Source organism: Podarcis liolepis (genome assembly GCF_965112155.1).
Source record: "Podarcis liolepis genome assembly, chromosome: 11".
NCBI lineage: Eukaryota > Metazoa > Chordata > Lepidosauria > Squamata > Lacertidae > Podarcis > Podarcis liolepis.
This window is the reverse complement of record NC_139565.1, coordinates 63,172,331-63,192,652: the sequence shown is the minus strand read 5'-3', so window position 1 is coordinate 63,192,652 and position 20,322 is coordinate 63,172,331. Positions and strand designations below refer to the sequence as shown.

At 48.4% G+C, this 20,322-nt stretch overlaps 1 protein-coding gene across 1 annotated transcript in view; it reads right to left on the bottom strand.

The window, feature by feature from the left end:
• Positions 1 to 20,322, bottom strand: part of ARID3C (AT-rich interaction domain 3C) — a 125,339-nt gene that overhangs the window by 33,647 nt on the left and 71,370 nt on the right. The gene's annotated exons all lie outside the window — the stretch shown is intronic.

The following is a 20,322-nucleotide window of genomic DNA, read 5'->3' as shown; positions in this document are numbered from 1 at the left end:
GGTTGAACGTTGAACAAGAACAAGAACAATTAACAGCAGGTCTTCAGGGAATAGGTGTGGGGAGGGGAAGAGATTTGCACTAACTTGAACCCCATTAGGTCTCCCCCAAAATGTACTGTGGACTCCAGGACATCCTTTATCTCCCACCTTTTCCTCCAAGGAGGTGCTATGCATGGTTTTGCTCTCCCTCACTGAACCCCCACAACAACCCTGTGAGGTAGGTCAGGTTGAGACGCAGTGACTGGCCCCCAAAGTCACACGCAGTGAGCTTCACGGCCGAGTGGGGATTCGAACCCAGGTCTCCCAGGTCCTCCTCTGGCACTCTAACCACTATGCCACAGCAAGCTCTCTTATGATGAAGCTCTGGCCCCCTCTGCCCATCGTGCAAATTCAAATCGTTGGTTTATTGTCTCAATTTGATTCCCTCCCCCTCTTTCCTTTCTCCTTCTGTGTTGGAACTCCTATTTGGGGACTTCCCTGGCTTTCTTCTGGCCCATGTAGGACCAGTCTGGAAAGTTGGCCTTGGTGAAGACTTGACGTTTTCATCCCCCAAAAAGCTTTTGATTGAGTTTCCACTGAAATGAGGTTGCATTTTAATGTTATAATGTTGTATTTTAATCTTGTTTTTAAGCTGTATTTCAATCAATTGTTTTTATATTTGGTGTTAGCCGCCCTGAGCCCGGTCTTGGCGGGAGAGGGCGGGGTATAAATAAAATTTATTATTATTATTATTATTCTGCCCTACAATCGCCACAACCATCACCCTGTAAGGTAGGCCTGGCCAAAAAGCAGGGACTGGCCCCCCAAGGTTACATCCAGCAAGCTTCACGGCCAAGTGGAGATTTGAACCCTGGTCTCCCAGGTGCGACACCCTAACCACTACACAACGCTGCCTCACTTTGTGGATAAACCAGGAGAAGATGCTGCAAGTCCTACTCTTCCCATTTGCAGGTCCTCCCCTTCCTCCGAGAGCGGGGGGTGGGAATCTGCTCCCCACAAAAGCTGATGCGGGGGGACAGCTTGTGCTTCTGCCACCAAATGGGTACCTAATTTCTCCCACCCACACCAGAAGGTGGTGAGAGCCAAAAGGGCCCCTCTCTCTCTTTGCAACCAGAGAAGAGGCCGAGAGCCGAGAGCCGCCCTCCCCCAAGGGAGCCATCGCCACCCCTCTTGGTCTTCCGCAGCGGCGACCTTTGACCTTTGCGCGGGTGGAAGAAATAAATATTTGATGGTGCTCGGGCGATCGCTGTTGAGCCTTCCTTGACACCTGTAGGGACTGCCTCCATCTCCCTGGCCCCCTCCTCCCTTACATCAGGGCAATTAGCAGGATGGGGGCAGCCCCCTACTGACCTCTGACCTCTATTATCCGGGCTCCAGCAGAGTGAAATTGATGGGGAGGGGAGGGGGGGCCACTGCGCTGAGTACCTGTGCCTTCTTCCCGCAATGAAATCCGGCGACGTTCTGATTCCAGACTAGAGACTCGGTAGCTTTTTTAAAATGTTGCCTCCCCCCCCCTCAAATATTCCAGAAACAATCGTTCTTTTGATCGCATGTGCAAACACGGGCATCAAAACTGACCGCTGCCAGGATAAGGCTTTAAAAAGAATTGTTTTCTGCATGTACAGTTTAGTGGTTTTGTAGCCACAAACTGAAGCGGCTGCGATGCGATGTGGCAGTGATCACAACACCCTCTGCAACTGCACCAGGTGAGCCCAGATGTTTAGCAGCTGGAGAAGCCCATGTTTCGTTTTTAAACCAAAGCCAAGTTTCTAGTCCTTAAGACTGCAAATGGAGCCTAGGAAATGTGTGGGCTGTGCCCGAGGATCCGGGGAGAGAAAGCGAAGTAAATTATGGAAAGGAAGTAAGAATTTTCTGGATCTACATAACATCCACATTAAAAACGAGATTGAGGCTTTGGGAACATAGAATTTGAGTGGACTTGGAACAGGAACCCTCTCTCCCCCCCCCCTTTTCAAATGAGAAACTGGGTTCTGGTTATATGATTCTCTACACCTCAGATACCTTCTCTCTAAACAGATCTGCCTTGTGATTACTGGGTAGGCAAAGTGCACAGATGCCCAGCTCAGCAAACATCCATTTGCCCAACATTCCCACATGGATTTGTGGAGGGTGGGGCCACACTGCTGGGAGCTTGTCTTGGGGGAGCATCACTCTGGGTGCCCCCAAAAAGCACCAATTACCTTCTCGCTGCGAGAAGCCAAGTTACAGGGAACCAGGCAGAGGGCCTTCTCGGTAGTGGCACCCACCCTGTGGAACGCCCTCCCACCAGATGTCAAAGAGAACAACAACTACCAGACTTTTGGGAGACATCTGAAGGCAGCCCTGTTTAGGGAAGCTTTTAATGTTTGATGTATTACGGTATTTTAATATTTTGTTGGAAGCTGCCCAGAGTGGATGGGGAAACCCAGCCAGATGGGCGGGGTATAAATAATAAATTATTATTATTATTACCTCTGGCTAGTTTTTGAATTCTGGCGCTGGAGGAGACTCTTGAGAGTCCCATGGACTGCAAGAAGATCAACCCTCTCCATTCTGAAGGAAATCAGCCCTGAGTGCTCACTGGAAGGACAGATCCTGAAGCTGAGGCTCCAAGACTTTGGCCACCTCATGAGAAGAGAAGACTCCCTGGAAAAGACCCTGATGTTGGGAAAGATGGAGGGCACAAGGAGAAGGGGATGACAGAGGACGAGATGGTGGCACAGTGTTCTTGAAGCGACCAGCATGAGTTTGACCAAACTGCGGGAGGCAGTGGAAGACAGGAGTGCCTGGCGTGCTCTGGTCCAGGGGGTCACGAAAAGCCAGACATGACTAAACGACTAAACAACAACACTAGCTAGTTGCCACAGCACCTCTTTGTGCACCTGTGCACCCCCCACCTGCTTCTCCAAGGCCACTTTGCCCAGTCCCAGTCATAACCCCCAGCCCTTTCCCCATCAATTCTGCTCCACATGTCCTCTGGCCAGAAGTTATAGTGTGACCTACGTACACCATTAGCACATGGGCCTGAATCCAGGAGGTGATTCTGATATTCCTAAACAGCAAAGTAAGACGCAGTCGGGAGGGAGACCTTAGGGCTCTTCCCCAAAGCGAAGGGGAAACCCCTTTACTCAGCCAGGAGTGTCCTGCTGGGCGATGGGCACTCATCGCAAGTCCAGGCTGGCACGACTCCTCTCCTGGCCCGGACCTTTGAAACTGCCACATTCCCAAGCTCCAAGGAAAACGGCCAAGAGGGGCAGCCGCTCCAGTAACTGAGCACATCCCATTAGATCAGAATCTGCGGCCTGTCACACAGTGGCTTGGCACGCCTCGCGGAGAACGGGCACCATGCCAGCTGGAGAAGGGCCATGTGCACAGATTGCTGCTTCATGATTAACCCTCGAATTGCCCAGCTGTCTGGAGGCTTAGACCTTTGCACGGTCCAGTACAGTGGTACCTCGGGTTACATATATTTCAAGTTACATACGCTTCAGATTACAGACTCCGCTAACCCAGAAATAGTGCTTCAGGTTAAGAACTTTGCTTCAGGATGAGAACAGAGATTGTGCTCCAGCGGCGTGGCAGCAGCAGGAGGCCCCATTAGCTAAAGTGGTGCTTCAGGTTAAGAACAGTTTCAGGTTAAGAACAGACCTCCGGAACGAATTAACTACTTAACCCAAGGTATCACTGTATATCTGAAGGAGCGTCTCCACCCCCATCGTTCTGCCCAGACACTGAGGTCCAGCTCCGAGGGCCTTCTGGTGGTTCCCTCGATGCAAGAAGCCAAGTTACAGGGAACCAGGCAGAGGGCCTTCTCGGTGATGGCGCCCGCCCTGTGGAACGCCCTCCCACCAGATGTCAAAGAGAAGAACAACTACTTGACATTCAGGAGACATCTGAAGGCAGCCCTGTTTAGGGAAATTTTTAATGTTTAATAGGTTATTGTATTTTACTGTTTTGTTGGAAGCCGCCCAGAGTGGCTGGGGAAGCCCAGCCAGATGAGCGCGGTATAAATAATAAATTATTATTATTATATAATTGCACTGCAAACCACCTCCCCCAAGAACCGAGAACAGCTCCCATGGCTATCCATGAGGCTACATATGGCGTCCTCTCTCCTCTCCGATTCCGTGGCCGACTCTAGCTTGAGCCTGCTGCTCTGGGTTTCGAGACCTCCCTGGGCTAGGGGGCATACAGGAGCCAGCCAGCCTCTTCTGCCAGCCTAGCTGCTCACACTGGGAGGCAGCCGCAAACTCTCCTGCCCTCCCATTCTTGGCTTCCTCCCAAGATCAGCCCCCTCTGTCCTCCCGGACAATGCAGATTGCGACACCGTCAATCCATGGCCCCTCTTCAGATAAGCGCACTTTCAGCTTCTGCCTTCTGGAAGAAGGTACAGGGTTATAAAGACTAGGACTAGCCGTCTGAGAAGCGGTTTCTATCCAAATGTGATTTTGGTTTTAAACGCAGTGTAAGGTAGTGGGTGGCGCTGTGGGTTAAACCACAGAGCCTAGGACTTGCCAATCAGAAGATTGGTGGTTCGAATCCCCGTGACATGGTGAGCTCCCGTTGCTCGGTCCCTGCTCCTGCCAACCTAGCAGTTTGAAAGCACGTCAAAGTGCAAGTAGATAAATAGGTACCGCTCCAGCGGGAAGGTAAACAGCGTTTCCATGCACTGCTCTGGTTTGCCAGAAGTGGCTTAGTCATGCTGGCCACATGACCCGGAAGCTGCACGCCTGCTCCCTTGGCCATTAAAGCGAGATGAGCGCCGCAACCCCCAGAGTCGGCCACAACTGCACCTAATGGTCAGGGGTCCCTTTACCTTTAAGGTAGTCTCTATGGGAGTATATTGTATTTAATTATGGGGTATCAGAGTTTTTAGAGGGCTAACCAGGCTGGGATAGCAGGCTTGTGGGTTTTTGAATGTCTGATGTAGATTTTTTCAATTTCGTTGTTCTGCATGGGACAATAACAATAAAGATTATTGTATTGTAAGCATTGAGCTGGCAGCTGCCCCAGCCGGCGTGCTTAGAGCCTGCTTGGCCACAGCTCCGTTGCAATCCTTCCGCTGGCACAGCGGGCTCCCCGGTGCAATTTGTAGCGTGGCCAGGGAAAATAGGACTAGCATTTTGCAGCATGTGGCCAGGTATCCGGAAGTGGGCAGGGAAGGTCTTGGCATGTCCTGCGCGACGGCTGCATTCACAGGCAGCATGCACAAAAGAAAGGGATTCTGCGACTCCTGAATTGCAGGGGGCTGGACTACAGGACCTTTGGAGATCCCTTCGAACTCTACTATTCTAGAGTCAGTTCCAGGGAGGAAAAAGGAAAGAAGAGGTGAGCCTCTGGGTTGCAGACTCAGCAACCCGCCCACCCACAAATGAGGTTCTAGGGAAGATTTGCAAGGCCCAGCACTAAGAGTCTATCTAGATTGGTACTGTCCACTCTGACTGGCAGCAGCCCTCTAGGATCCCAGCCCTACCTACACGTGGTTCTCCCACTTAATCTCCACAACAACCCTGTGAGGTAGGTTAGGCTGAGAGGCAGGGACTGGCTCCTAAGGTCTCACCCTGTGAGCTTCAGGGCCAGGTGGCGATTCAAACCCTCATCTCCCAGGTCCTGGTCCAACACACTAACCACTACACCGCACTGCCTGTCAAGGTTCTGCTTTCAGGTTTCCCACAGGCATTAGGCTGGCAACTGTGAGAACAGGATGCTGAACTAGAAGGGGCTATTTTGGCTTGATCCATCCGCAGGACTCTTGACTTGTGCTCCTAGATTATTTTATTATTTACTTATTTGTTCAGAAAGACTATATACATTTAATTGGGAAAGACACCCTCAAAGCAGTTTACGTTAAGATGAAACAAGAAAACAAGGGGGGGGGAACACAGCACTTTTAAGACAAGCAAAAAAGTTAAAACACTAAAAGCAGATTAAAATTCACAGTAGTTTTCTAAGCATCTGGGCAGACTCATCTAAACAAGGGTGCTTTTAGCAAGCGGTGAAGTGCAGTGGCCTGCCTGGTGTCAAGTGGCAGGGAGTTCCAAAGGGTAGCCGCTGGCACACTAAACCACTGAGTTCTTATAAATACAGAACGGGTATAACATGACTCCTATCGTAATGCAAGTTTTGGTGGTCAAAGTGGTTGCATGGACACATCTTGTAGGCAAACAGGTAATAAGGCCTTTAACAACTCTGGGCCAAAGGCCTTATTACCTGTCTTTAGGCAAAAATATTCCACCTTTGGCCATTAAAGAATCCACGGCCTGTTAAAGCTTGTTGGAGGCCACCGTTGATATTATGATTATTTTACCATTATGTTCTCTGCAACTACGCTTTTTATTATGTTTTTATGATTGGTGCTCTGCAACGTGTTTTTAATGTCGGGATCTTTGGATAAAGGGTGGCATTCAAATCGAAGAAATAATAATAAATAATAATATACAAATGGCAACACCAGGTGTGGTCGCAGACGGGCAACCAGTTCAGACCTCTGAGCACAGGGGTGATGCGTTGACAAGGCCTGACTCCCGTCAGCAATCGGGCTGCAGCATTCTGCGCCAACTGCAGCGTCTGAATCGAGCGCATTGCAGGAGGAACCAGCTATGGCAGCCAGGCTTCTCTGGTTGCACCTATTGTACCTGTTGCATTTGGGAAAAGCCACTTCAAACCACGGAGACTAAGCAATGTGCCGGGAGGCCAGCTGGCTCCCTCCCTTTCCGGCCTGGAAGGGATCCAGCCGCAAGGGAAAGCCGCTTTGCCAATTCCAGGCGATTACATAATCCAGGGTCAACTGCAGCACGAGCCCATCAGACGCTTGCACGATGACAACCCCCCCCCCCAAAAAAAAACAACAACCTGGTTTTGCGGACTCTGCACCCAGGAGAAGGGGAGGGGAGGGAGGGGGCGCCGAACTGCACAGAGAAAGCAGAACCTGCAACTTCCCTCATGGCGTTGCTGATTCCCGGCACTCTGCCCAATATTAGATATGCTGACGGGCCGTTTTGAGGCCCCCACCACCACCACAAAACCACACACACTCTCAGCCACAGAAACCCCTACAGAGTTTCCTCAGAGGCTGATTAGAGAGGATATTTAGTCGCTGAACCATCCGCCCGATAAAAGGCATCAATCAACAGGCGGAACCAAAACGATGGCCCTTCGAAGGATGGTGTTATTTCACAAATGAGAGGTGCAAGTGTTTGTAAAAGAAGGAGACCCATCTGAAGCGCTTTCTCCGCCGTCCCATTTGGCAGCAGGAAACCACACCAGAATTGAAAGAGGGTCTACTAATAAAGAAAACCGGTACATTCCTAAATTCACCACGGAGTGTCAAAATGTGCTGTGGCTCAGCCAAATGGGCTCCCGGCCAATTGATCAAAATGGGCTTTTGTTTATCCATCTGACCATTCAACTGGTGAAAGCTTCTGGTCCAATTTCATAGAATCACAGAACTGGAGAGTTGGAAGGGCACCCAGGGGCCATCCAGCCCAACCCCCGGCTGCATCACACTTTACTCATGTTAAGCTTGTGTTCTACTGTTTAGTCGTTTACAGTGGTGCCTCGCAAGACGAAATTAATTCGTTCCGCGAGTTTTTTCTTCTTGCGAGTTTTTCGTCTTGCGATGCACGGTTTCCCATAGGAATGCATTGAAAATCAATTAATGCGTTCCTAGGGAAACCGACTTCAGACCAGGTCCGGGGACAGTCTGTCCCCCGACCTCTTCTGAAGGCTGGGGGGGGGACAAGGGCTTTTCTTCCCACCCCCAGCATTTTAAAAAACCCCGGGACAGCGGAGGGCTTCTCCGCTGTCCGGGGCGATCTTAAAATGCTGGCGGGCGGCATTTTAAAATCGCCCCGGGACAGCGGAGGACTTCTCCGCTGTCCGGGGCGATTTAAAAGCCCCTGGGAAGGCAGGCAGGCAGGGGGGACAAAGACTTTTGCCCCCCGCCAGCCTTCAGAAGAGGTCCTGGACCTCTTCTGAAGGCTGGCGGGGGCGAAAGTCTTTGCTCCCCCCCGCCTGCCTTCAAAAGCTGTCCGGCCAAGGCTTCGCGGACCTCTCCGCAAGCAGCGGCAGCGCTGCCGCTGCTGGCGGAGAGTTGCCGGCATGCCGAAGCCTGCGCGCGCTGACATCAGCGCGCCCAGGCTTCGCGGATCTCTCCTGCCTTCAAAAGCCGTCCGGGATAGCGGGAAGCGCTTCCCTGCTATCCCGGACTGCTTTTAAAATGCTGGCGCTGGGGAGCAAAGCCTTTCGGCCCCCGCCAGCCTTCCTGGACCTCTTCTGAAGGCCGGAGGGGGGGGAAAGGCTTTGCTCCCCACCGCTAGCATTTAAAAGAGGTCCCCGGAGATTTCCCTATGGGCTTTCGTCTTGCGAAGCAAGCCCATAGGGAAATTCGTTTTGCGAAGCGCCTCCAAAACAGAAAACCCTTTCGTCTAGCGGGTTTTCCGTCTTGCGAGGCGTTCGTCTTGCGGGGTACCACTGTAGTTGTGTCCGACTCTTCACGACCCCCTGGACCAGAGCACGCCAGGCACTCCTGTCTTCCACTGCCTCCCGCAGTTTGGTCAAACTCATGCTGGTAGCTTTGAGAACACTGTCCCACCATCTCGTCCTCTGTCGTCCCCTTCTCCTTGTGCCCTCCATCTTTCCCAACATCAGGGTCTTTTCCAGGGAGTCTTCTCCTCTCAGGAGGTGGCCAAAGTCTTGGAGCCTCAGCTTCAGGATCTGTCCTTCCAGTGAGCACTCAGGGCTGATTTCCTTAAGAATGGATAGGTTTGATCTTCTTGCAGTCCATGGGACTCTCAAGAGTCTCCTCCAGCACCATAATTCAAAAGCATCCATTCTCCCGTTATCAGCCTTCTTTGTGGTCCAGCTCTCCATCTACTGGGAAAACCATAGCTTCAACTATAAGGACCTTTGTTGGCAAGGTGATGTCTCTGCTTTTAAAGATGCTGTCTAGGTTTGTCATTGCTTTTCTCCCAAGAAGCAGGCATCTTTTAATTTCATGACTGCTGTCACCATCTGCAGTGATCATGGAGTCAAATCTCTGCCTCCATTTCTTCCCCTTCTATTTGCCAGGAGGTGATGGGACCAGTTGTCATGATCTTCGCTTTTTTGATGCTGAGCCTCAGACCATATTTTGTGCTCTCCTCTTTCACCCTCAATAAAAGGTTCTTTAATTCCTCCTTCACTTTCTGCCATCAAGGTTGTGACATCTGCATATATGAGGTTGTTGATATTTCTTCCGGCAATCTTAATTCCGGTTTGGGATTCATCCAGCCCAGCCTTTCGCATGATGAATTCTGCATATAAGTTAAATAAGCAGGGAGACAATATACAGCCTTGCCGTACTCCTTTCCCAATTTTGAACCATTCAGTTGTTCCATATCCAGTTCTAACTGTAGCTTCTTGTCCCACATAGAGATTTCTCAGGAGACAGATGAGGTGATCAGGCACTCCCATTTCTTTAAGAACTTGCCATAGTTTGCTGTGGTCGACACAGTCAAAGGCTTTTGCATAGTCAATGAAGCAGAAGTAGATGTCTTTCTGGAACCCTCTAGCTTTCTCCATAATCCAGCGCATGTTTGCAATTTGGTCTCTGGTTCCTCTGCCTCTTCTAAATCCAGCTTGCACTTCTGGGAGTTCTCGGTCCACATACTGCTTGAGCCTGCCTTGTAGAATTTTAAGCATAATCTTGCTAGCGTGTGAAATGAGTGCAATTGTGCGGTAGTTGCAGCATTCTTTGGCACTGCCCTTCTTTGGGATTGGGATGTAGACTGATCTTCTCCAGTCCTCTGGCCACTGCTGAGTTTTCCAAACTTGCTGGCATATTGAGTGTAGCACCTTAACAGCATCATCTGTGTAGAGTCGTCTCTTTGTGGTCTACTAAGACCCCTCAAAGGGACCCAGGTAAAAGCCTGGAGGACAAAGTCTCAGGGACACATCCGTGGTGCCTTCATATTAGGATCCTGGGAGAGATCTTGCAGCTTGAAGGAGCCGCATGCTCTCTGCAGCATTGCAATGAACAATGAGTAAGAGGGTCTGGATCAGGCCCAAGGACCTGCATTGTCCAGCATCCTGTTCTCACATGGGGCAACCAGATGGGGGAAAGTGGTGCCAGGCTGCATATTTCTAAATGCACAGGTGTCCCATTGGGGTGTGGATGTGGCAGCCCTGCCAGGCTGTGTGCAAGGCAGGATCCGAGCCGAAGCACCTGTGAGGGCTGTTTACCTGGACCTCCGAGGCAGAGGCAACTGGATCAGTCTGGATTCCAGAAAGAGGGAGGGCGAGCGAGTGGAATCCTGCTCCTCAGCACAAACTTCATCAAACGACCCTGGATACAGATTAACTTCCCCGTTTGGCATTATTCGGTTATTGCTGCTTTGCATGCAGTTTTATCAGCTGGGAGGGGGCAGAGGAAATGCCCCAGAAAGCAGGACAAAGATGCGAAGACGCAGCGCCAAAAACAAAAGGCCCTGGTTTGCAAGACATTTGCCTGCATTGATTTTGAAGTGCAGGTGCATGTTGAGGAAGAATGACTGCAACTGAAATTGGAACGTGGCACGTCTCAACAGTAGGGGTTGCCATCCATGCCTTAAAATGAGCAGGAATATGGCACCAGGACAGAGGAATTATTGCAAAGCAGGTTGAAATAAAAAACCCCCGAGAGGTCTCCCAGAAACCAACATCACTGGACCCGTATATAACTCCTTGAGAACTCCCATTTAATTTGTTGTCACCCACCCTGGGAGCTACTGGAGAAAGGAGGGCAATTAATTTAATATTAATATTATATCCCCGATATTGCCGATTGTAGCTGCCGAGTCTGAAAGTGTGTGGCTTTGTGGGTTCCTGATTCTTAGCTCAGATGTTATACCATAAAAAGGTAAAAGGACCCCTGACCATTAGGTCCAGTCGCAGAGGGAGCCAGTGTACAGCTTCCGGGTCCTGTGGCCAGCATGACTAAGCCGCTTCTGGCGAACCAGAGCAGCGCACGGAAACGCCGTTTACCTTCCCACCGGAGCGGTACCTATTTATTTACTTGCACTTTGACGTACTTTCAGACTGCTAGGTGGGCAGGAGCAGGGACCGAGCAACGGGAGCTCACCCTGTCACGGGGATTCGAACTGCCCACCTTCTGAACTGCCCACCGTTAACCTTCTGATCGGCAAGACCTAGGCTCTGTGGTTTAACCCACAGCGCCACCCACGTCCCATACATAGTATGCCATACTAGGTCACTAGAATAGAGAGTTAAAGAAATGGGGTGCAGGCAGGATTTTTGCTTCCATTTGTTGGGAAGTGTGATAGGAAAGGCAGAGCGTTCTCCACAACCCAAAGGATGAGCAAATCAAAAGAGCCAAGATTCTTCTTAGATGTTTTTTGGGGGGAGAGATGCAGTTAAGTTCTGTCCTGGCAACCAGACAGATTTTCGTCGGATTCTTAGGGAGATCACGGCTACGGTGCATGTTTGAAACTGCCAGAATTTCCCACCTCCCTCTGCTTTGGGGCCAAAGGCATCCAATTCATTTGGGGGTTCCTTGTATTATTAAACGCCTACAAATACCGTCTTGATTCTGTAACACAAGGCTGGGCTCACTTGCTGGAGCCATCTCTGCAGCTCTCGTTTCACCTACTCACATGGCTTGCCTTTCAGGGCCAACAGGGCGACTGTTGTCTAAGTGATGAGCAGACTTGGCCAAACCAGTGCCCTCCAGATGCTTTGGACTACAGCTCCCATCAGCCCCTTCCAGGGCAGCATCTGGGGGCTGCATGTTCCCCATCCCCATCGGCGCTGCAGGGCCATCATGGTAACAACAGCAACAGCCGCTAACAAATGAGTTGTTTTCATATGCAATGACAGCAGCAAGAATATTAGGTAAAGGGACCCCTGACCGATAGGTCCAGTCGTGGCCGACTCTGGGGTTGTGGTGCTCATCTCGCTTTATTGGCCGAGGGAGCCGGCGTACAGCTTCCGGGTCATGTGGCCAGCATGATTATGCCGCTTCTGGCAAACCAGATCACTGCACGGAAACACCATTTACCTTCCCGCCGGAGTGGTACCTATTTATCTACTTGCACGTCGACGTGCTTTTGAACTGCTAGGTTGGCAGGAGCAGGGACCGAGCAACGGGAGCTCACCCTGTCACGGGGATTCGAACTGCCCACCTTCTGATCGGGAAGTCCTAGGCTCTGTGGTTTAACCCACAGCGCCACCCGCGTCCCAACGGCAAGAATATTATTGGCACAAAAATGGAAGCGAGAAGAATTATCAACGAAAGAAGAATGGAGGGTGAAGTTGATGGACTATGCAGAATTAGACAAAATAACAGGAAGGATTCGAAACCGGCAGGATCGGAGATTCTTGGAAGACTGGAGCAAATATATGAACTATTTGAAGAGTAATTGTAATGCACAGATTATGCTAGTTTTGTAAGGAGGATTATTGGAAATATTGCTAGAAAGACTACGAGGAGAATTATTAGTTAGTGACAACAAAGAGTAATAGAGAAATTAAGAAATGCAGAATAAGTGGTAAAGAACGAAAAATCATCAGAGGTGTTGATGGAAGTCCAAAATATTGTATAAGATAAGAAGTTATGTTATATGACTGTTGGAAATGATATGATAAAAAAAACAATAAATATATATATATATAAGGCTACAGTCCACTGGACTCCAGCAAAACTTTACCAGAAGAAAATAACAAGTGCAGACAACTGCTGGAGATGTGGAAATAAAAATTCGAACTTAGTACATATGATGATTAACTGCCCAAAGATAAGATCATTTTGGTGCGAGGTGAAGATATATATAGCAAGAGTAATAAAAAGAAATTGTTATTTAGGGGAATTGAATTTAATTCTAAATTATATACCAGAAATGTGGGAGATTACGAGGGGTCAAAAGAAATATGGATGTACCGTGCCATATTAGAAGCAAAAAAACTTGTTCTGATGAACTGGAAGAGCCACAAAAAGATTCCATTGAGCACATGGATTGATAATAAGGACAGACTAGCTACATACGAACAAATTGCAAGTCGACGCAAATTAAGAGTGGATAAATATGCAGAAATCTGGAAGGAATATTTAAGATGGTGGTGGGAAGTACGGGGAGGAGAGGTGGGGAAATATTGATCAAAAGGTATATCAGTACTCAAATCTGAAATGTTAAATTGTGTTATTAGTGTTACTGCAGTTTTTGTTGTATGTGTTTTTTGTAGTTGTTGTTTGTATTGAAAAAATGATTAAATATTTTTTTTAAAAAAAGCAAAACAGTGAAGGCTACAAGGTCATCCTAGCTGCTGCCAGTGCAGGGAGGGGAGCAAAGGAGACTTCAGGGAATGGGAAATGGCTCCTTATCCTCTCGCCAAGGTCCCTGAAGCCTGAATTGGCTCCGTCCCCTGGGAAGGTTCACTCTGTGCCCTGGAGGTCAGAGGGCAGGGCTTGTCCCTTGTAGCCGGTCTTGCATCTTCAAGGCAGCACAAGCCGGAAGCTGGGGGGGGGGGCGGAGTGGGGGCCTTGACCCAAGAGAGGACCTATTGATGACACGATAAGCGTGGCCTGCCTGCGCCGTCAAAGGAGACGGACGCAGCAGAGACAAAGCGGCTCAAAGCAATCCGGCAGAGAGGTCGGAGGCAGCGCCAAGACAGAAGCCGAAAAAGACCCGGTGGTATATTCAGACTGGTGGCCCAGAGGGTCAGCTTCACAGGCTGGCCGAGCGGAAGGTGTCCTGGGAAGAAGAAGCCTCAAACAAGTCTAATAGGGACAGCAGCGGCTGACCTTACAGGGCTGTTGTGACGACAAGAAAGATGGAGCGCTGAAATGCAAATAAAGGGTTTGTACAGGCGTGCCCAAAAGGAAGTGGGAGAAATGAGCAAGGGAGCAGGGCAGCCCCTAATGGAGGAAGGGGGAGCCCTTGGCCCTCCAATAATAATAATAATAATAATAATAATAATAATAATAATAATAATAATAATAATAATAATAATAATAATTTATTATTTGTACCCCGCCCATCTGGCTGGGTTTCCCCAGCCACTCTGGGCGGCTTCCAACAAAGATTAAAAATACACTAAAATGTCACATATTAAAAACTTCCCTGAACAGGGCTGCCTTCAGATGTCTTCTGAATGTCAGGTAGTTATTTATCGCTATGATATCTGATGGGAGGGCGTTCCACAGGGCGGGAGCCACTACCAAGAAGGCCCTCTGCCTGTTTCCCTGTAACTTGGCCTCTCGCAGTGAGGGAACCGCCAGAAGGCCCTCGGAGCTGGACCTCAGTGTCCGGGCAGAACGATGGGGGTGGAGACGCTCCTTCAGGTATACTGGACCGAGGCCATTGAGGGCTTTAAAGGTCAGCACCAACACTTTGAATTGTGCTCAGAAACATACTGGGAGCCAATGTAGGTCTTTCAAGACCGGTGTTATATGGTCTCGGCGGCCGCTCCCAGTCACCAGTCTAGCTGACGCATTCTGGATTAGTTGTAGTTTCCGGGTCACCTTCAAAGGTAGCCCCACGTAGAGCGCATTGCAATAGTCCAAGCGGGAGATAACCAGAGCATGCACCACTCTGGCAAGACAGTCCGCGGGCAGATAGGGTCTCAGCCTACGTACCAGATGGAGCTGGTAAACAGCTGCCCTGGATACAGATTTGACCTGTGCCTCCATGGACAGCTGTGAGTCCAAAATGACTCCCAGGCTGCGCACCTGGTCCTTCAGGGACACAGTTACCCCATTCAGGACCAGGGAATCCTCCACACCTGCCCGCCTCCTGTCCCCCAAAAACAGTACTTCTGTCTTGTCAGGATTCAACCTCAATCTGTTAGCCACCATCCATCCTCCAACCGCCTCCAGACACTCACACAGGACCTTCACCGCCTTCACTGGTTCTGATTTAAAAGAGAGGTAGAGCTCTCTCCCAAGATGGTGGGAGGCTCTTGTCAGCCCCAACCAGCATGGCCAGTAGCCAAGGATGTTGGGAGTTGTAGTTTTGCAACATCTGGGGTGTCCAAAGGCTCCCCGGCTGCGCCCCAAAGGCAGTGCGGCGCTCCCAGTTTGCAGCTCCGAAGAGGCCGCCTTTTCCGCTAACCGATGCTCCGTTGACTGTGACAAACTGCAGGCTAGGAGATCAATGCTCCCGCCATAAAAGTCAGGGCACATGAAGGAAAAATTAGTGCTAATCGAAAGCACTATAGACACCAATTCCTCCCAGGAAACCGGGGCGAGAATTTAAAGCCGGCTGAAAAGAAACAAAACTCAGCAATCCAGAATGGATTTCCAAAAGGCACACAAAGGAATCCAGCCTCCACAACAGAGCCGAGGACAAAACAGAATCATTTAAAGAAACAATTGCGCTCCGAGAGGCGGTTAAGGCCAGCGTGCGAGGAAGTCGCAACCGGAGGGGGTGTTAGTGATATACAGTAGCCGAGACAGGCAGGCTCGGAGTGATTTAGGCAAAACTCCTCTGGAAGGTTCTCTGGTTTTTAATAGGCAGTCGGAGTAATTAAGCAAGTTTTGTGTCTGCAACAATGGCCACGGAAACAGCTCCAGCCCTCAGGATACCTGCATGCTGACGATCCACCAAGATACTCTAGAGCAGTGTTTTTCAACCTTTTTTGGGCAAAGGCACACTTGTTTCATGAAAAAAATCACGAGGCACACCACCATTAGAAAATGTTAAAAAATTTAACTCTGTGCCTATATTGACTATATATAAAGTAATTCTCTTGAATAGGAATCAAATAAACACAAAGAAAGTATTTTATAATTACTTTATTATGAAATAGTAAGTAAACAGAAATATGAAAAATTATAAAATACTTTATTCAGCGCGCAACCTGGGCCTGTTTGGCTGAACACAAAGCTGATATTCTGGCTGGAATCGAAGAAAGACACACACGTAGCTCTTCGTCAACAGGTCTCAGTCTCTCTCTGTATTTAGTTTTTATAGCAATCATGCTTGAAAAGCTCATCTCACACAGATATGTAGTGGAAAATGGGAGCAATGTCAAAATAGCTTTGTTTGCCAGAAGGGGGAACTCTTTGGCAGTATCCAACCAAAAACTGTCCAAAGGTAGATCACCAAATCTTAGCTTGAAACCACGATTTTGTCTCAGTTCAGTTAGTTCCTCCTGCTCCTGTAAAGTCATGTCCTTTCCACCAACTGATGCTGAGCTATAAGGGTCCCTAACCCAGTCAAGGCATTCAGTGGAGACTGAAGAGAAATAAAATGACAACTTCTCTGGTCCTCCTGGTGACTCGAGTCACGACGTCTTCTTCTCTCCGCTGCTGCGCACACTGTGCTCGGGCGGGAAGGAAGTCGGAAGATGAGGTCCTACTGTGATAGGTCCAGGCTGGAGTCTGGACCAATCACAGCCCGGACATCAGAAAAGTGGAGGGTGTCCCCCTGAGGAGCGCCAATCAGCGCCCCTGCTGGCCGAGGGTGGGATCAAAAACCCCCATACCCAGGACACAGTCCGGCGCCCGCCTAGTGGGTGAAAATTTGAATTTTTATTTTTTAAAAAATCTTTTCAATTTTTCCCACGGCACACCAGGCAACATCTTGCGGCACACTAACCAGAGGCCTTTCTCTTGGGCATTGTCGGCCAATTGGTGTCAAAGAAGGACAGAACTTTCTTTATGTATGCTACAACAGCAGCAAGAATACTCATCGCAAAGTATTGGAAGACACAAGATTTACCCACTCTGGAAGAATGGCAGATGAAAGTGATGGACTATATGACATTAGCTGAGATGACTGGCAGAATTCGCGATCAGGGAAAGGAGATGGCGGAAGAAGAATGGAAGAAATTTAAAATCTACCTTAAGGACTATTATAAACTTGCTGAATGTTAGAATGTCGAGGTTTGAGTAAGAAAGGGTTACAGCGATATAAGACTAGATTGAAGGAAAGATTAAGAGGACAGAGGATTGACAGACATATTTAGAGTTGCTAAAAACTTTTGGATATTGGGATGCAGAAAGGGGAGGTATGGGGAAGTCCGAGAAACACGGTCTATGAAAAAAGGTTATGAAATTATACGTGTTTGTATGTCTTTATATATGTTTGTATTGTCTTAAAATTTTTTGTAAAACCAATAAAAAATTTATTAAAAAAAAAAACATCTCGCGGCACACTAGTGTGCCGCGTAACAGTGGTTGAAAAAGACTGCTCTAGAGCAGCCTTTCTCAACCTGGGGGTCCCCAGATGTCGTTGAACTACAGTTCCCATCACCCCTAGCTAGCAAGGCCAGAGATCAGGGATGATGGGAGTTGTAGTCTAACAACCTCTGGGGACGCACAGGTTGAGAACCGCTGCTCAAGAGCCACAGACGCACACAAGGTTCTTTGTGTTGCTTGGCCAAGCAATCCCCTGCAGTGCCGAAGCGATGGGTGCTGTCAGGAGTGAGCCACCTTGCGGATGCAAAGCCTTCTGAGGAGTCTTGACTCTGGGTTCTCACCACTTCTAAAGGAGCCAAGGCTGGAACGCAGGAGGTCTGCTATCCTGGCCAGTGGTCCGGGCAACCCCCAGGCCCAGAGAGGCCGTCTCCAGATCATCACCCTTCCTAGCCATATACTCAAGGGAACAAATGAGAAAGGAGCCCACAAAATTCCATTCTCTCCACAGGACTGGACCCCAGGCTTAGGAAGAAAGAGGGACCCTCAAAGGTAGACAAGAGTTTAATAGGTGGGGGGGGGGTTACTTTCAGCTTAGGTGCAACATTTTTATTTTTCCTTCATTTCTATGGTAAATGAGGAAGGTGGTAGTCTTCAAGGGCAGTCTGCAAACAGCCCCTTGTAGTAGTCTAGCCCAGCGTTGGCAACCCCCACCTCCCTTGCATGGTTAAGACTAGACTACTACAATGTAGAACAAAGTGCAAGTAGATAAATAGGTACCGCTCTGGCGGGAAGATAAACGGCGTTTCCGTGCGCTGCTCTGGTTCGCCAGAAGCGGCTTAGTCCTGCTGGCCACATGACCCGGAAGCTGTACGCCGGCTCCCTCGGCCAATAAAGCGAGATGAGCGCCGCAACCCCAGAGTCGGCCACGACTGGACCTAATGGTCAGGGGTCCCTTTACCTTTACTACAACGTACTGCATGTGGGGCTGCCACTGGAGACTTAATCCATTCCAGAAGTCCATTCCAAAACCAAAGTGTTCCCAAACCAAGGCGCGCTTTCCCATAGGAAGTAATGCAAAATGGATTGATCCATGCCAGACTTTTAAAAACAACCCCTAAAACAGCAATTTAACATGAATTTTACCATCTAAGGAGACCACTGATCCATAAAATGAAAGCAATAAACAATGTACTGTACTGCAGTCACACAATCAATCAATCAGTGGCTGAACCGGGTTCCACACAGTCACAAAAACAAAACAAAAAAGCCGCAAAAACAGACAGACCTCAGCGTAATACTCAAAACGGAAGTGCGGCACTCAAAACAGAAGCGTAACGCTCAAAACGGGGCACGTTTGGCTTCTGAAAAAAGTTCGCAAACCGGAACACTTACATCTGGGTTTGCAGTGTTTGGGTTGTACCAAGGCGTTTGAGAACCAAGATACACACACACACACACACACACACACACACACAGTGGTACCTCTGGATACGAAAGGGATCCATTTCAGATCCCTGCGCATGCGCGGGTCGCGATTCGCCGCTTCCGCGCATGCAAATGATGTCATTTTGACCATCTGCGCATGCGCGAGCAGTGAAACCTGGAAGTAACACGTTCCGTTACTTCCGGGTCGCCGCAGAGCGCAACCCAAAAGTGCTCAACCTGAAGCAACTTCAACCCGAGGTATGACTGTACACACACACACACGGCCAACCAAATGCCTGTGAGAAACCCACAAGCAGAACTCGAACTCAAGACCCTCCCCCCTTCCTGCAATTCTAGCCAATGGTATTCAGAAGCACTGCTGCTGCCTCCGACCCTGGAGGGAGGGCAGAGCCACTGAGGCTAGCAGCTATCCCTAGCCTTCTGCTCCTTCAGGAATTTGCCTAATCCACTTTTAAGCCATCCCTGCCTCCTGTGGCAGTGAGTTCCACCGCTCAACCAAGCACTGCCTAAAGAAGGCCTTTCTTTTATCCTTCACGGATCTCCCAGCATTCAACTTATTGGGTGTCCACAAGTTCTAGTGCTATTGAGGCAGAAAAGGTTTGCACTCTCACCATCTCCATGCGTAATTTTCTATCAATGTTCAATTGTTTTCTAAAGAGTTTTTTTCCTGTGTCATTAATTATTGTTATTTTATTCAGTAAGCAGCTCTGAGACCTGCCAGGGGAAAAGCTGGGGTATAAATAAATATAACAATCAACAACAACAAATGGACAGAAGATATGTATAATCTTGCAACACATGAACAAGTTGCGTACAAACGTAGACTCACCATGTGCAAATTTAATGATAGTTGGAAATCATTTTCATAAACGCTGTATTCAGTTAAGTTTAGGAAAAGAATAATAACAACCTTAACAAGTTTATAAGGTTTTTTTTTCCTTTTGGCTTTTCCCCCTTTTACTTGGGTGCATCGTATCAATTGTCATTCTTTTCACGTCTTATTTTAGGGAAGTTTTTAATATTTAATGCTGTATTGTTTTTAACACTTGATTGGGAGCCACCCAGAGTGGCTGGGGAAACCCAGCCAGATGGGCGGGGTATGAATAAATAAATAAATCATTATTATTATTATTATTATTATTATTATTATTATTATTATTATTATTACCTTGTGCACTGACAATTTTACACTAGGCATAAAATTACTTTTTTATTCTTCAATAATGAATATGAAATATTAATCATAGTAATGATTTTATGCACCTCTATCGCGTCTCTTCCTACTCACCTTTTCTCTAAACGAAAAAGTCCCAAACGCTGCAAGGAGCCTTTCCATCCTCTTGGACATTTGGGCTGCCCAATTTCTGGACCTCTGTAAGGCAACCAGAACTGCCCATGGCTTGCTGGTTTCCCAGGACAGTGGACTAGAAGGGCAAATGTCGTGAGCCAGCAGAGCTCTTTCTTATTTACTTACTTATTTCTGGTTTTTATTTATTTTCACAGGATAAAAGATAAATTTTGGGTAAACAACTAATACCTGAAAACAAACCCTAACTCTCGGATTCTTTTCACCCATCTTTTTGTGCCTGCAAAACAGCCACGTTGTGCTTATGACAATAGTTTGTTTTCTTGTTAGTTATGCTGTTTGTTTTAAATGTTCCATTTTATATTTGACTTCCCTTAGCAATTTTTTAAAAAAATGTTTAATATTTTCTTTGTTAACTTTGTGTTAAATATGTATTCTGCAGCTGACCTCCTTTGTA